This window comes from Trachemys scripta, chromosome 7 (genome assembly GCF_013100865.1).
Source record: "Trachemys scripta elegans isolate TJP31775 chromosome 7, CAS_Tse_1.0, whole genome shotgun sequence".
Lineage (NCBI taxonomy): Eukaryota > Metazoa > Chordata > Testudines > Emydidae > Trachemys > Trachemys scripta.
Genome location: NC_048304.1, coordinates 105,144,404 through 105,161,906, shown reverse-complemented (window position 1 = coordinate 105,161,906; position 17,503 = coordinate 105,144,404). Strand labels below are relative to the sequence as shown.

Below are 17,503 nucleotides of genomic sequence, written 5' to 3'. Positions count from 1 at the left end.
CCCACTGTTCAGAGACTTCTGCAATAACTAGACACAGCAGGGTGGGGTTAGAGATAGAATTTCAGCCATAATTCTGACGCTCCTGCCTTTTGCCAGTTTAGGCCATATTCTTAAGGGCTATGTTAAAAAGAGTCTCTTTATGTCCCCCCCGTACCCCACAAATCTTGCCTGAACAGCAGGGCAGGTAAAGTCTCTGCTCAATATCCAGAACAAAGATCCTCTGAAATAACAAAATTAGGCACTGGTAGGGTTGTGCGGTTTAGCAGTCACATTTCAAATATAAGCCCTGGGACTTCCCCTTTCTAGGCCATACAACGGGAAGCATAAAAGTCTTAACACCAGCTGAACGCTTTACAACAGCAATGCATAATTACAGTCAGCCAAAGTTCAGTTCTACAGCCCTTGGGATCCCAGTCAGGGGGTTTGCCAAAACAATTCCCTGGAAAGTGCCCCTTTCCCCCCCACAGCTGGTTGGGAGGGGGAAGGCAGAGACAGAGCATCCCAGAAAAGCAACAGGATACAGCAAGGCATCATACTGTCTCCCTCCTAGCTGATGGGAAAGAGGGAAGAGATCTACCCCATTCCTGCTAACTAAGGGAAGACTATCACCCAGGCTCTGTCAATCGTGGAAGGACAGAGCACTGTAAACCCTTTCCTCCTCACCCTGGTAGAGGAAAGTTCCGTTCCTAGCTGATGGGTGAAGTGTGGGTATTCTATACTCCCCTCTACCATTCTGGCTGTTGATAGGGATGGGGCTCTCTCCTTTGCCCTCTCTTTGAAGTTGGTTCTGGGGGTGAGGAAGAAAAAGTCACTGTTGCCAGCTCCTTCCTTGTCCTGCCTATACTGGGCATCTCTTTCCATGGCCCAAACTCTTATTCTCCATTGGTTCTTTCCTCCCCAAAAAACCCTGCTGTCTCTTTATTTAGAAAACAAAAAAGCAGCTTGTAAATGTAGACATGGCCTAAGTAAACCCAGGTAGGCTTATTTGAGAGTCTCCTGTGGCTTTGTGCAGACTTGCTTAGCACAGAAGAGAGCAGTATTTTCAGAACTGAATCAGGGCCTAAAAATATCCCGGACAGCATCCATTTAATAGTAGTTATTTTTAGTAACAGCGAATCATTCCACATTATTCCCAGTCTTGTTAAAGCACTTGGCTTCTCATAAACATTATGTCTCCACTGCACACATTCTCTAACCGCACTGCTTCAGGGGTCTAGTTAAGTAATAATTGGTATGCATTGTCGCAAATAAATAGCAATTGATTGTTTGACAACATTACACAAGTTTACACATGCTAGAGCGACTGCGGAGTCCTGTATGTGAAAATCAAGCCTCTGGGGTTATTCTAATATCTATTTGTTTTAAATCTCTAACAGTCACCTCTGGTGCATTTCAGACTTTTGTCCAAATGAGACAATGTCCTTTGTGAGAAAGGACATTCAGAGAGAGAGAGGTGAAGCGAGGAGCCTCCAATCTTGCAACTGACTCAGCAGAGACAGACCCTTATGCCCACACAGAACCCAAATGAGGCTCCACTGAAGCACAAGGCTCAAACTGTGCATGATCTTTGTCACAGTCGCTGCCCTAATTCTGTGTTTTTGAGAGTCAAGGAAGATTCACTTCAAACAAATAAACCTAAAAACTTACTTAATTATTAAAATCTATTATTGACTTTTGTAGATTGTTTTTTAACTGAATTTACATTTCAGTCCCCAAGCAGCATTTATTTCTGCCTGATGTTTACTTTCACTCTTTCCGAAGATCAGGTATCTCAAAAGATTGGTCACTCGGAACGAAACAAAAAAATTTTAAAGGTGGTTTTGTAAGACTCAAGTTTGACACAAGTTTCCCCACGTACATGTCTGAAACCACTCTTCCAAGTATACAATTTCACAATTAATTAAACGCTGTCCAACCTGTGGCCCAGTGCCCTGCTCTCACCAGTGCACCAAACAGAAAGGGCTCCATGCAAAGCAGGAGAGGGGTATACTGTTCTGTGCAGCACATAATGGAATGTAAAACAAATATACTTACAGCAACACACCGGGCTCAAGACTGAGTGACTCAGTGAGGCAAAGTTTCCATTGATGTCAAGAGCCATAAACATCCTTTGGGAACTGAGCCTACCTAGGTACTACTGTATAAGCCCCAGTTGAGATAAGGGCCCCATAATGCTATGCCTGAATGAAGACATAGTGTATGTCTACACTAGAGTTTTTTTTACCTCAAATTAATAACTCAAGGTACTTAACATATTTGTAGAGGCTAATCAGGATACTCCCCACACATCTGTCCCCAGGTAAACCACAAATGTTCATATGCTTGAACAAACACATGGGGAGGGTCCAGACACTTCACAAACTTTTACAAATGTATTAAGTACCTCAAAAATTATTTAGCAGTCGATAACTTTGAAGTAAAAAACTTTAGTTTGAACTAACCCATGAGAGAGAGAGAGACAGACAGACAGACAATCTAAACAATCAGTGACTCGAACAAGGTTACAGAGCAAATGAACAGCAACACTGGGATTAGAATCCAGGTCTCCTGACTCCCATGCCCTTTTCAAAAGACCATATTGTTACACTACTAAATGAGATACTCAGTACACATACAATTTCTGTTCTTTTATTATGTCAGAACTGAAAGGAGTTTTACAAGTAAGTTTTTGCAGCTTAATGCAGCTATTAAAGATACTCTCTTGTGCTGAAAAGAAATACCTCTCTTCTTTGTTATCAATTTTTTAATGCAAATTGTTACACTAAGGGGAATGAGAGAAGCAACTGGTACAACCACTAATAGATATCCTCTAGGTCATCACAGCTTTGCTACTGGGGAGAAACCATTGGTTATGCAGCTAACAGTGGTTTTTATGTTCATGTGCTATATAGTCTGTATGTGCAAATGTCATGTTACCAGCTGAGATGGGCTCAAACCAAAACTGCATATCTAACCAACGTAAACCTTTTGAAAAGTTCATATCTCTGTGCACATTCTCAATCAGGTCAGCTTAGTCACATGGTGGTATTTCTTCCTCAAAAGTGTCCTAATTTTAAATTATTTTTTAATTAATTTTTGAAAATAATCCTGCGGAAAATTCAGAAAACAAAAGCCAGGCATATACAAAACACAACAGAGCACAAATGATGTCAAATTTGCCAGCATTTCCACCTACACTTCTCCTCACCTCTTGATTTTTTTTCAACCAGTTCTATTCATAAGAAGACCCTTCCCAGATCAAGTTACCCAACCAAAATCAGCCCCATAATTTGTAATGTGAAGGGAGCAGTATATAGCAAAGTTCATCCAGCAGTTTGAACACAATTGTTGCAAGCAGGGCTTTAAATGTAGCACAGAGAGAGGCAAATTTGCACCCAACCCCCACCTTCCAGGCAACAGAGGGGCCTGAACACAATGGAACTAATATTGTTCAATGTATGTTTGGCAGAGGCCACATAAGGATGCAAACCTCCTGTGTACCACGGGCTGTAATCAGCTGCAGCAGATCATCTGTTCACACTGGATAGGGGAGAAGGAAATGGAAGCAGGGCCACTGAATGTGCAAATACATAGACCCAAAGATGCACAAAAGACATATCCATAGGGCTCCTATGAAGGGCTCCATGGCCTGGGAGAATGGGAAAGGATTCTCTCCCATCACCTGCACAACCAGACATCACCCGCAAAACGGTGGAACACAGTGCATAGCCCAGTTGTTCAGGCAGCGTGCTGAGAAAGGGATGTGGCCTAGAGACAAGACTTACCACTTACACAGCAATGTATACTTTTCAAAGCATTGCACAACCATGAACTAATGAGACTTTTAAAGAGGTGCTGATGGTCTCCTGAAAAAGTTGTAACAAATTCTAGTTCAGAATATTTACTTATCTGCAGCCTTATGCTGTCCACATTTACTCCCCCTTCTTTAGTAAAAACGATGAAAACAAGATTTTGTTTAAGATTTTGTCTTTCCCTGCTGTTTATTCTCCCAAGATAAGTCATAATCTTCTGTCTGCAACATCACCATCATTTACTGATAAACTATGTGACATCACACACTCAGGATTATGACGTCAGGGGTGGGGCAAAAAACAGCAACAGATGTTTAATCCTGGGTAAACAGAGCCTGTTCGCAAGCAAACAGTCCCTAGTATAATGAATGTGGGTAGAAAATACAGAAAAGAGTAACTATATCGTTATGTATACAAGCAGGATTGTTCCTAACTAGAATAGTTCCCTGTGTGAAATGAGTTTGTGTTCTTGGTCCAACTCCCAGTGGATGGGTGTCAACATCATAAAAAACACCATCACAACTGACATAAATTTGCCAATTTTGGACCTTATCCTGCTGTCCTTACACACCCAAACTACAACTGAATTCTAGGGGAGTTTTTGTCTGGCCCCTTTCTGGCAGTCTCATCAGAAATGCCAAGACATGAATAGGCATGGAGACCACACTACCTTTTCACACTGAAAGATATTCTCACCTTGGTGGGGCTGAAGCACACTGATGATGCAAACTTCCTCACCTTGCTCAATGTCAATAAACAGAAGATTCAGCCTTCAAGGCCTCACTTCAGTGACTTTCATTTCACACGGGATATTTCGCTTTTATCTTTAATTTTATTTTTTTCAGCCTTCCCCTTAAAACCCATCTTATCTGTTTTTACTTCCCCTCTCTACTGCTGGAAGAATACCACTGATTGCAATGGAAATACTTGTCTCTTATTCCTTCTTCTGTTTGTTTCACGTTCATTTAGAACGACATATGCATGAAAGGGACAGTGTGCGCTTCTGAATCAGAATTTAAAGCGCCAGGTAACATTGTACAAATACCTGTCAACAAAATTATAATTCCTAGGGTGAAATCCTGTCCCATTGAAGTCAGTGGCAAAATGCCCACTGACTTCACTGGAACCAGAATTTCACCCCATTCTCTACAGATAGAATGAAGAGGGATTAAACAGCCCCTTGTTTCTGCTATGCTCATTTCACGCTAACAATAGCCCTGCTCTCTCCCTACTGCATATTCTGAGTGCATATGTGAATCCTCATGTCATTTCTCCTTTCAGACCCTAAAAACAAAATGCCCTTAGTGGAATAGTAATTTACATCAAAAGAGTTAAATGACAGGTATGTATTTATACAGGATGTACAGATGGGACAAAAAGGTTGAAGGGCCTGATCCTTCTATTAAAAATCCATGGGGAGTGTGGACTTCAAGGGGAGCAAGGATAGGCCCTAAATTAAGAGTGTTATCATTGAAAAGCCACTGATCACATTTGGTTAGTCTCCATTAAATCAGGAACTAAAGACACAGTGACGTCTTCTATTCTGAAACTGCGACGAATAATCAAATGCGGTCTTACAAATGACGCTATGAATATATTAGGAAAGAGCTTTCACCCAGTTCTTTCACATATTCCATCAAAATTAGCGTCAAAGATCCAGGGAAAGATCATCATTACTTATTATATTCCACAATTATTTAACTTAGTTCAGATATAGTATAATTTAAGGAATCCTCAACAAATATAAAATGCAAGACCTAGCAGGCTGTTACAATTTTTCACAACAGTATCACACTCTAGTATTTTAACATGCCCATAGCAAAGTTTTGAGTAGTGTAAGTTTATAGGAGCACATTTTCACTACTTTGGCACAAGTCAAGTTATTTCTAACTTTCATGGCTAGTGCAAGCCATCCAAAAAATGTATTGTACTTTGTCACTTTTAGTTAAAACTAACTTACCCTTTCCAATGTATCAAACAACTCCTGATTTAATTACTTTAAAAAACTGTATTGTACACATTCTTACAGAAATATTAGCTGAACTGCAGAAGTGTTATTTCAACTGTATCCAGTCTGGCAGACAAATTTCCTTCACCAGCCACAGACTTAATGAATGTGTATTTGTAGCCAGTCTAGGACACAGCACATTTAGGTTGATGTTTTTACTGATACAAAGATTATTAACACTGGGACCCAGGCCATGATCACATACATTATGGTGACAACTTCTCTATACTGAAATGACAGTGTTAAAAATGAAAGCTACTGCCACCATTCTACCATTACTGTAAACTCCTTTAAAAATTTTCCATTTAGGAAAAGCATAAGTGCAAAGGGTACAACTTTGCCTTCAAAACTGATTCATGATAGGAATGCACTGTTAGCAAATAGCATTCTAGTGCTAGATCTCTGCAGGATGTCATTCTGTGTCAGGGATCCTATTCGGCTGAACCTCATGGATTCTAAATAGCATATGCCATAAAGAAAACTATCTTTAAAAGCCTGGTGGTTTGATTGTAAGACATAAATTCATCATTTAAAAGAAAAAATGGCATAATTTTACATTATAAAGTTTCACAAGAAAAACATTTTCTATGCTGACAAACTACTTACTTCCTAAATCCCACGGTCAACGTTATTTTTTTTTTTAAAGTGACTGCATTCTATTTCTAAACATGTACATTTTACCTCCCTCACTAGATAAACCATACTTGATTCCATTTTAGAAATTATTTCTAAAAATCAGAATGCAAATAAAAATGTAGCGACTGACGATACAAGAAAGTGAAGACACTTAACTACATAGATAATAATTTTTACTAATTAATGTGTATTTGTAAAACCATGAAAGCAAACCCCTACACCTTACTAATGACAAACAAGTGTTTACAAAAGCCTTCAAAATTAAGAGTTCCTGTCTAAAAATATTGCCCTGCATTAATAATACAAGTTTTTCATAGATTATATCAATTATTAGTAAGATGTCATATACTACCATTTATAGCCACTTTATGCCACCCGTCTGGTAAGAAGTTTAGTAATAAAACATATAAGCCCTTATTTAAGATGAAATGGCTATTTGTACAAATCACTTCACTTTGGCAACTCCATGAAGTTTGAAGACAAATCAGCTTTGTGGTACTAAAAGATTACAAATACACACAAATCACTAAACATATTTTTTTACTACAGTATGAGTGACATGCCTGTGTTACAACGATCACCTGTATAATCATAAATGCCTCATAGTATTTTGAGCATACACTCCTATAATGAGACTGTCTTCAGTTTTGCTTATTGAAGCAACCTTTAAAGAATGGTAAAGCGGGCATCGCCCTTATCCAGTGAAGAAAAGACTAACAAAAATATTCTGTCACTAGACAACTTGTCTGCCATTTACTTTATTCACTAAACTTGCACAAACTAAAAAGTACAGCATTTTTTCTACAAATCTGCAATAACTGCACTTTTATGCCAATTGATAAACTGCCTTCCCTATGGAAATACTTGGTCACAGAGGCTAATAAGCACTGGACATCTTTTATTCTATTTATTTCACTAATATCACCAAAAATATATGATCAACATATATAAAATATCCCTCAATGCACTACAGAACCGTAAATGTTTATTTCTTTTGTTAGGTTACGTTATATTTGATCATGTGTGAACAATTAAAGTGGTCTAATTAGGGCTAAATGTATTCATTGATTGCCTGCAACTTCACAGGCAACTAAGTATATTTGAAAGAAGAAATGACTTGTCTTGTTTTATTTTGAAATCTTCATCTCCTTACACTTTCTTCCTGGTGTAATAAAAAGGACAGCACCACAGTATCAGGCAAAGTGTAATACATTAAGCCACATCCAGGATTTACCTTAGGGGTGCAATCTTGTTGAAAGACAAAAGACTACTCTTTATTTCAGCTCCATGTCTAGTTAGTTTTTGTTAAAAGAACAAGCTCTTTCAGGCTCAATTATACAGAGTAACTAGCTTTTCAGCACACATTTACACACTGCTGCTCTGTAAAGGCTGAGACACAATTTTGTTTTAATGCACAATATAAAATTGTTTTAAAGCTCCACGCATATATGCAGGAAGCCTAAGCAACAGGAAAAAAAAAAACTAAAATGGTATTTTACTGTCCAAAGATTACGGAAACTACATGAAAAAAAGATTTGTTTTCTCCTAGGACTATAACAGTTGTAGTGAGTACACACAAGAAAAACAAAACACAAGCAGATCTTATATGGAACATAATTCAAATAATGTGTGAACCTTAGTATACAGTGGGACAGAAAGCATCTTCTATTGTACAAAACAGTGCAAAAGAACACACAAACTTTGTTGCTGTAATACAAACAAGTTGAATGAAGCAAATGCAATAATAGTGCTTCCTTCTAAAAGGTATATGTCCAGAGAGGATGATTACTATTATATATAAACACAGAATCCCCTAATGTGTCCAGAGGAATTGCTACAGTGACTGATCTTCATTTTAATTCTTCAGTGCATTATTTATCAAAAAGGTGAAACCTTTTTCCAACACGTTCAGGCATTTCATTCTGGAAAACTGTACTTAATTTTCATTTCAACAGCACCAAAAGATGGTTACCGAGGCTGCTGAGGATAGCCAGTGGTATTAAACACCAAACAATCAAGATCGCTTCTAAATAATACACACAGCAAACTGTGAGGCACAAACTGACACACGCAGCACGCCGAAATGCTGAACGCGGAGCACTGATAACTACGTGCCAGTTATTGAATAAGAAACCTTATTCTGTAAACAATCCCACTCTAGATTTAGTACGTTTCATGGAGAGTAGGGATGTTTTGATCGGCTCTACCCTAGACTGCAGGCGCACCAGCCTTCCAATCGCTTTAGGGATCCATGCGGGGTAAGAAGTGTTGCAGTACGTTGCAACGTTACAAGGAAATTAATCAGGACGCTTCCTTGGAAAGGAGTTTTTCAATCCGCCCTCCAGAACGAACCGATTGAACGTGTCTCTATCGTATTTTACAAGCTCTGGGCTTTCCCCTCCAAACTCGATTGATTCCAGAGTGCCTGTGCCCATGAACCGGATTTCCCTCCAGTTGCTCATGCCCCCCCCTTCCCCCAACTCTGGAAGTATTTGTTTTATAAACTCCGCCAAACACGTTCACTTTGCAAAGGCTCCAGCAAGCCCCCAAACCCAAATCAATACGTTACTCTCCTGGCGGATTATGCATAAAGGGGCCGCGACGCGCCACGCCCACCACGACCCAACTCTGCCATTGTTAGCATCATGACTGTTTGCACCAGGCAAACTTTCCGATTGCGGCTTGAAGTGCACCGAAAAGTGCACAAGGAAAGGAGACTTGAAGTGCAGGCTCCAGCGTGTGGGCAAAAGGAGGAAGTCCCAGGCCAGGCTGTATTAAAGGCTGAGTGAGAAACGTCTCTCCTCCGCCCCCCTCCCCCTCCCTTGTCTTGGCCGAGACTTTGGCAGCCCTGCAAACCGTGGGTAACCCTGCTAATCTGCTGGCAGATGTTGTCCATCATACTCAGCACTAAGTAAACAATGCAGAGCCCTGCAAAACAAAAGATTTCCACTTCACCTCATTTAACGTCTTTCACTTATTCTCTGGCTGCACCGGGGGAGCTTCTTGGAAAGGGGAGATTTGAAGAGGACGAGAGAAGCAATTTAAAGATTTGTCATTCTCCCTTCCCCTCCGCCCCCCGAACATATATATATATATATATATATATATATGCACTACTACCTCTGGTGGCTTGAACTCGCTCTCTGGCTTCAGCCACTGGCCCATATTTGTCCCTGCGTGCTCCGAAGTCTGCATCACATACATGCATGATCAATCGCAGGGCATTACGCACACACAGCGATGTTTCAAGCCAAGACAATAATCAGCACAATAACACACCGAACGCGCGCACACACCCCTGGCACGGGGAAATATTTTTCACACACCACCCACCCCCCTCGTCGGTTCTAATTGGATCTGGTAGTTTTGCATCCTCCAGCAACTAGACCTGCAAACATCCCCGCCTCCGTACATTTGTAAATAGATCTGTATAGCAGGGGCGCTCTCCAGGCGGATTAAAGCCGGGTTGGGGAGGGGGGGGGTGGGATATGACCAAAGATGTCCTCAGATTTCAGGCTTCCCTTGTCCTTTTTTTCCCCCCGCTCTGTGTGGCGCAGTGAGGCGAAAACACATGGACACTACCACGGGCACAAACATTAAGACTGCAGGTAGGGAGAGAGCGCACACCAACCCAGCCCTTCATTGCAAATATCCTGCCCCCCTCCCCTCCGCTTCCCCCCTTACCTCTGCCTTGGCTCCAAATATCCACAGGGAGCAAAGCCCCCCAGCTAGGAGCAGCAGCAGCCTTCTCCTCTCAGCGCCGCATCTCTCCCTTTATCGATCGCCTCCTCTCTCTCGCTCTCTCCAGGGCTCTTGCTGCCTGAGATCCACCTTAAAATGACACACACACACACACACACACACACAAACTTAATCCCCTCCTCCTCCGAGCTGCTGCTCCAAGTGGGGATGGGGGCAGCCGCAGCCCCGGGAAAGAATCTTTCGCAGGAGCGAGGAGGATGCGAATTTCAACTTGGCTCTTAAAAAAAAAACCAAAAAACCAAACACCCCAGAAGTCCTTGGCGGCGGCTCCAGCCGCGCGGCGCTGGGTGGAAGGGCTCAGTACTGGCCTCCCCGCCTCTCTGTGCGGAGTGGATGGGAAAGGTAGGGGCTCGCTCGCTCGCTTTTTTTTTTTTTTTTTTTTTTGGCAATAGGCGGGGTCTCTCTTTGCAAACCAATGACACAAACCCACATGGGCCGGCCTCGCCCCCTATAGATACTCTTCACTACAAATAGGCTCTCTCGGGGGATTAGTGGATCAGCTAAAGTGCAAACAGACGCAGCGAGAAAGAAAGGAGGGGAAGGAGAAAGGGGCGGGGGGCCACACGGAGGGAGCCGGCCTCTCTCTGCTGCACTTTTCTTCGCCCCCGCCCGCCCGAGACAAATGAAGTTGGAAACTAGGGGAAGTGGCCGAGTTGGGGAGGAGACAATAACAAGGGAAGCGCAGCGCCAGCGTGAGCCGAGAAAGGCTTGTCCCTGGCCGGGCAGCCGCGCGCTTCAGCACGGCTCCCCTTCCCTCCGGATCCCACCTCCTCCCAGCCACGTGGAATCGCGGGGTTCGGCCCCCGGCGGCTCCCCACGTGTGTGTGTCCTCAGCTCCCGGAGCCGCTGCCACGGCGCCGTCCCAGCTGCTGGCGCCCTCCCCGGTGGATCCGCAGGAGCAGAGGGCCTCCCTCCCGCCGCCACAAACACACATCGCCCGGAGATGGGGGATTCCCTCCTCCCAGCTGGCAGCCTCGGAGTCCTGGTGCTCTGGCAGTCCCCCTGCGCCGCCCTGCTGTGCCACATGTTGTCCGCCTTTGCCATCAACTCCCTTCTCCACCCCAGCAACGATTCCTCCGCTGGCTGAAATTTCCCTGCAGGGGGATGGACGCGCTCAGGCATACGATGCGGACTGTTTAGCACTGGCGGGTCGCAGCAGCCATAATAGCGTTAAGAAGGCGCTTTATTTACTAACCCTGTCTTTTCAGCGCAGATACTGCCCCCCTCGTTCCCCTGGGAGCTGACACGCGTGTGTTCCTTGCCTGAGTTTGGGGGAAGGTTTATCCAAATTTGACTTAGCCAGTGTTTAGCCGTTCAAGTGAGAAAAGAAGTGGTTGTCACGCTGCAAAATTGTTCAGACACTTTCATTGCCCGTAGATCACCGATAAATGTTTTGTTTTATAACTCCAGGCTTGGACCTCGTCCTAGATAAGGACAAGCATCTTTCACACGTTTGAAATAAATATCAGTATTTGACAGTTATATGCCACACTTACACATTGGGCTATGGGCAGTGCATGATTTGTCACTGACTTTTCACAAAAACATTGCAGAAAGATATCTGACTCATAGCTATAACTGGAGCTCATTACCCCACACAGAGCTCATACCATTTGAAATTGATGTTGTGGGGCCTGAGGATAAAAGGCCACTAGACATGCTGAGCCCCTTCTGCTGACATCTTTGAAGACAGAGGAGGTGACACGTACACCCCCACCGAGCACCAAATTTGATATGAATATCATAATCACATCATGGTGTTTGTTTGAATGTGAGATAACAGGAGCACACTCAAAAGGTGCATTTATTTGTGTTTGTATTCTCTATTATCCTGGAGGTTTGGGAATTACTGTTTTGACAGTCATTCTGCATCTGCTTGTAACAAGGATGTGGGCAGGTGGTGAGCCTCTAGCTTTCCTGGGTGTACATAGTTCATACTTTTCAATTTTAGAGAAAAAACAGATTCCTTTTCTGGTCAAATAAAAACCTTAAACCAGATCAATTGTCCATCACAATTAATAAAAATACTTTGAGTTTAGTATTTGAAATTACAAGGCAATGGCATAAAAATCTTAATTCTCGCCAGTAAATTGTAGGATTTTTCTAGGTTTTTACACCATACCCCTCATTGTGGTGTCTGAGCACTTGAAATTGTGAATTACGGCCTTGGTCCTACAAGTGATTGAATATGTGAGTATCTGGAATTCAGTGGAATTACAAATGTACTAAGTGTTTGCAGGAGAGGGGCTGTATTCATATGCAAATAACAATTCAGTCTACTTGTGAAAGAACGCAAAAAAATCATACCATAAACTACAGATTCAAAATTACACTGGGTCCAACTGTGAACCTCTGAGTAGATTTGAAGTGAGATACCATTTTTGCCCCAGTACCCAATCCGGCACTCTTTGCTCTGGCAAAACTCCCATTGAAGAGAAGACTCCAGCTCTTCAGAACGGAATTTCACAATGCGGACAACCTCAAGAACATAAATCCAAATACATCTCAGGTTTTTCATCATTAACAACTTTGCTAATTATCAAAGATATTTGGGACAGATCTTCAGCTGGTGTAAATTGTGGCACAACGAAACTATGACAATTTCACCAGCTGAGGATTGCCCATTGTGTTTAAACACCTATTTTTTTTCATCCAGCATCACCATCTCTCCTTGCTTTATTGCACACTTAATTCACATGTGTTTGTATTCATTTGTAAAGTACTATCTATGGTGCTGTAGGAATCAACAGTCATAAATAATACCGATTTTGTGACAAGCATAGGAACATATATTGAGGTCATAAAGGCAAAATAGTGATTTTGCTAAAGGAGCAACTCGATGCTAGGTTTTAAGAGCTCCAGCTGTTATGCAAACACGTTTTCGAAATTAGCAAGGGAATATAGCAACTAGGGATGGAAAATAGTAAACAGTTAACCAGTAACCATTAGTTGTACTGGTTAACTCAGCCTAACCATTAACCCCCAACCCTGGGTGGGCCGGAGCAGCTCCAGCTATGCAGGCCGTGGGCTGGCCCACCCCAGCCCTGCTGGCCAGAGCAGCAGACTTTTTAAACTATATTTACATCCCTAAGAGAAACCATCAGGGAAATCAATTGATTTTTCTATACAATATTTGTTCTTACTATTAAACATTTTTCAGATTTTGCAACTGTGAAAGAATCTTTGTAATTAATCACTGGAGAAAGAGATGTATCTACAAAGCTTGAAATAAAAATCTCACAAATCAAATTCATCATCAGAGGAATGGTGAAGGAGTTATAAGTGAGACTTTTTAACATAATTGTTTTGTGAAAGAAAATAGGCTGGTGAAATACACTTAAGAATTACAAGTGTCGGTACTTACAGTGAGAATTACAGAGAGTTTGGTGTGCAAGGTTTATTTAGAGTTCTCTTTTGACTGTCAAGCAGGGTTCACTTCACTTGCTGGAATAATACTACGCACTGTAGCTGATGACGAGCCCTTGATATTCACTATTCTAGTCCAGTGTTGGGATTTAACTACTTACTAAGATCTAATAGAAAATCTGGAGTGACTATAGCAGTAATAGTTATATTTGATTAATTATAATTATTTTCAGTAAGTGATTACATGCCTCTCTTACAAATAACTTTGCTTTCTATTAACAGTGTACAGTATTCAGAAAGACCAGGATGTTCAAATATTGCTTCATGACCCATATGCTGGTTTCTAAGCAGCTGAATGCAAGTCACACACCATCAGCTGGGTACACAATCACACTTTCCCTCTACACTTCATTGACATGTCAGTCTGAGTGCAGCACCTCCTGTTACATTGGTGCTTTTCAAAATCTTGCAAGTAACTTAAAAAAATACAATCTGTGTTTCTAAAAAGACGTTGATTTGCAGACGCAAATATGGACCCTGATCTTGCAAAGATTTAAGCACATGGTTAATTTTATGCAGTGTGAGTAATCTTACTGATTTCAATGGGACTACTCAGAGTGCATAAAGTTAAGCATGTGCATAAGTCTTTGTAGATTTGGCATCAGGGTTTGTTGGATATGATAAACGACCTATTTTACTGCTGTGAACACCTATATAATTTGAGGATTCTAAATGTATGTATGAACAGTCTGACATAAATTCTTCATAGTCTATAATGAGATGAAGATTATGCCTGCTGTCACTGGAAAGGTAATTTACTTTAGATTTTCAGTGTAATTTTGAATTTAACCTGTGATCTCAATATCACAATAATTTAGCCATTCTTAAATGAACAGATACTTCTGGTAGCCTATAATGAACACACACAGTAGGATTGGAATATGTTTGGAGGAGATGCAAAAATTTATTTAGAAATTTGTAGTCATAACCATTTATTTTTTTCACATAAGAGGAATATTTGATTCTTTCCATGTTGATATACAAACTTATATCTATGATTTGTGTTAAACTGTTTGTAAGTGTAGGGACAGTCAGCAGGAATGTGAATTAATCAAGGTATTTCCCTAAAGAAATTACTGTATGTAAATTTGGAGATCCGAAAAATGAAACTGAAAAGTTTATTTATCCAACTAGGTAAGCAATATTTAACAATAATTTATCAGACTTACCTTTTAAACATATTGCGCCAAATTCATCCTTCTATTCATAATTTCAGTGGATTTAAATCAGGGATGAATTTGTTCCATTAGATAAATATTTGGAAAACTATTCTAGACGTAGCGTTATTGTAGCTGTGTTGGTTCCAGGATTTGAGAGACCAGCAGGGTGAGGTAATATCTTTTATTGGACCAACTTCTGTTAGTGAAGGAGACAAGCTTTCGAGTTCCACAAAGCTCTTCAGAAGAGTTTTATGAAGCCCAAAAACTTGTCTCTTTCACCAGCAGAAATTGGTTCAATAAAAGACATTACCTTTACCCACCTGGTCTCTCTCTTACTCTAGATGTAGGTATTTAGAAGATTAATGATCTTTCCTATGTTTTTGGTCTCATTACAGATTGACACTGGTGTAGTAACGTCATTGATTTCAGTTACTTTTGATTTATTCTAGTGCAAGATCAGAATCCGGCCATTAATGTCAACACTAGTAAAAGTGCAGCTTGTTTCAGTAAATTTGCTAACAGGGTGGTTCAGATCTGTCTTTATGCCATTTACCTTAAGCTTGTATCCAGTTCTGAAAGAGAGCCAGAGTGAGTAGGAAAATCTTTCTTTTACTAATAAGACACACTATATGCCATCTTATCCCATTAGTGATTTTCCCCTTTATTGTTTAGTGTTGTGTCTGATTATCATAATGTCTCTGTTCACAAATCTAGAGCAAAACTCTTTACACATCTGGAGTTGCATAACATATAAGCAACAGCATTTAACTCAATATAAATAGATAATTATCATGTAAACAATAAGTTACATAGTGGGAGTATGAGGATGGGAGACGAGAAATAAGGGTGAATAGATTTGTCTCTTCTTTACTTTTTCAAAATCAAACTAAATCTTGGTCAGAATAAAGAAAGAACACGAAGGGAACATTGATAACTACTTTCAGCTACTTTCAATATTGTTCTCCCCTCCTTCAATGGAGTTATGCACAGTCAGTTTCTGGGGGTTAACTATTACTTAGTATGTTATGATGAAGAGAAATTGATATTTTAGAGGTGCCAGTAGGTCATTCCTTATAACGGCCCCAGGATTCTGGAATGCTCTTCTGCACCTGGTCCAAAATAACCTAGATGTGTTGACTTTCAGAGCACACCGAAGGACCCATTTGTTTCACCTGGCCTTTTAAGAACGATATGTGGACCAAGGTGCAGGCCAATGTATGGGGGGATAGTATTTGGTTATGTGCTGCTGCTTGGTAGAAATAATATGCTCATTGTATTGCATTCTGGTCTTGTAATTTTAAACAACAGGCAGCTCACTCAGCATATGTGTGGATGGGCCCTTTATATTGATTCTAAATGAATAGAAAATAAAAATAAATTTTAATAATCACTATCTTGTAGCATAGTAATAATACATTACTAGCGACTTCCACATAGTATGCATAAGGGATTATTGCACTAACTTTTCACCTCTGGGGACATGGGCTCATATCTGAGTATGATCTTTGGTGAAATGAGGCTGGTGGTGTGCAATACTTCCTTGGTAGATACAATGTAAATTCCCCTCTCCCTTTTCAGGGCATATGATATGGTAAGCAGTAAAGGAGAGACTTAGGCATGGAATCACAGAGAGGTTGAAGGCAGAGGTCTGTGTGGGGATGTTTACATAGCAACTACTTACACAAAGAGTGCAATCCTTCAGTGTCATTAACACTGAAACATTAAACACATTCTAAGAGCAATAACATTAAAAAACCCTCACATATATGATAAATATAATTTCATTCAATAGTACATTGGCCAATATGCTAGCAGTTATTCTGTGAAGTAATTCCATTTTAATTATCATACTTATCACACTAGTTCAAGGACATCTGATATTTTTCATCAAATGTCCCTGGTATTCCCACTTGCCAAATGTATTCCCATTGAGAAAGAAAAAGATTTGCATGCTGAGAAATATTGAATTGAATCAGTGGTTAGAGAGGCAGGCACACATATTACTTCTGCCTTAACTACAAACATTGAGGTCTGCATTGGTGGAAAATTCTCAAAGCCATTCCCTTTTGTAAACATGAGTAAAAGGACTGTCAACACCTGAGAAATGTCTCTTTTGACAATCCTGGCTTTTTTTTTGGTTGTTGTGCAAACAGGTTTCTCTGCTTTGTTTGTCTTCCATTTGTCTTGTATTTTTGTGCAAGACAAGACACGATAAAGGTCTTATAAAATGCACACGTACAGTTAGTGTAACCCTTCCATAAATTTTTTTAATTTGGTCATTGTGAAAGCAGATTCATCCCAGAAATATCTAATGGTGCTGTTTAATCCTTCCAGGAAAATTATATGACTGGCTCGTGAGTCAATCTATTTGGTTTAAAGTTTAAAGGGCAATTGAATGTACAATTTTGATAAACGTGCCAGGTGTTTCTAAACAAACAGTTATAGATAAACACATGTTCATGCCTCTCCCTCCATAAACCGTGGACTTCCTCAACTAGATGATCACAATGGTCCCTTCTGGCTTTGCAGTCTATGAAACATTAAACTTTCCTGTGTGCCAGCTTAGAACTGGTTAGGTAATAGAATGCTTTCATTGTACTTTAATATCTTAACGTGTTTATGCTCTGTAATCTCTAGTTCTGCCTTCGTGATTGTTTTATAAATTAGTCACTGATACATTTGTAGCTTGTTAATATAAAACTGATACAAAAAATTTCATA

At 40.6% G+C, this 17,503-nt stretch overlaps 1 protein-coding gene across 2 annotated transcripts in view; it reads right to left on the bottom strand.

Annotated features, from left to right (window-relative positions):
- Positions 1-10,536, bottom strand: part of CTBP2 (C-terminal binding protein 2) — a 224,740-nt gene extending 214,204 nt beyond the window's left edge. For both annotated transcript variants that reach the window (XM_034775258.1, XM_034775257.1), the window contains exon 1: positions 10,120-10,536. The gene's annotated coding sequence lies outside the window, so the exon portion shown is untranslated. The remainder of the gene's footprint in view (positions 1-10,119) is intronic.
- Positions 10,537-17,503: the final 6,967 nt, after the last annotated feature.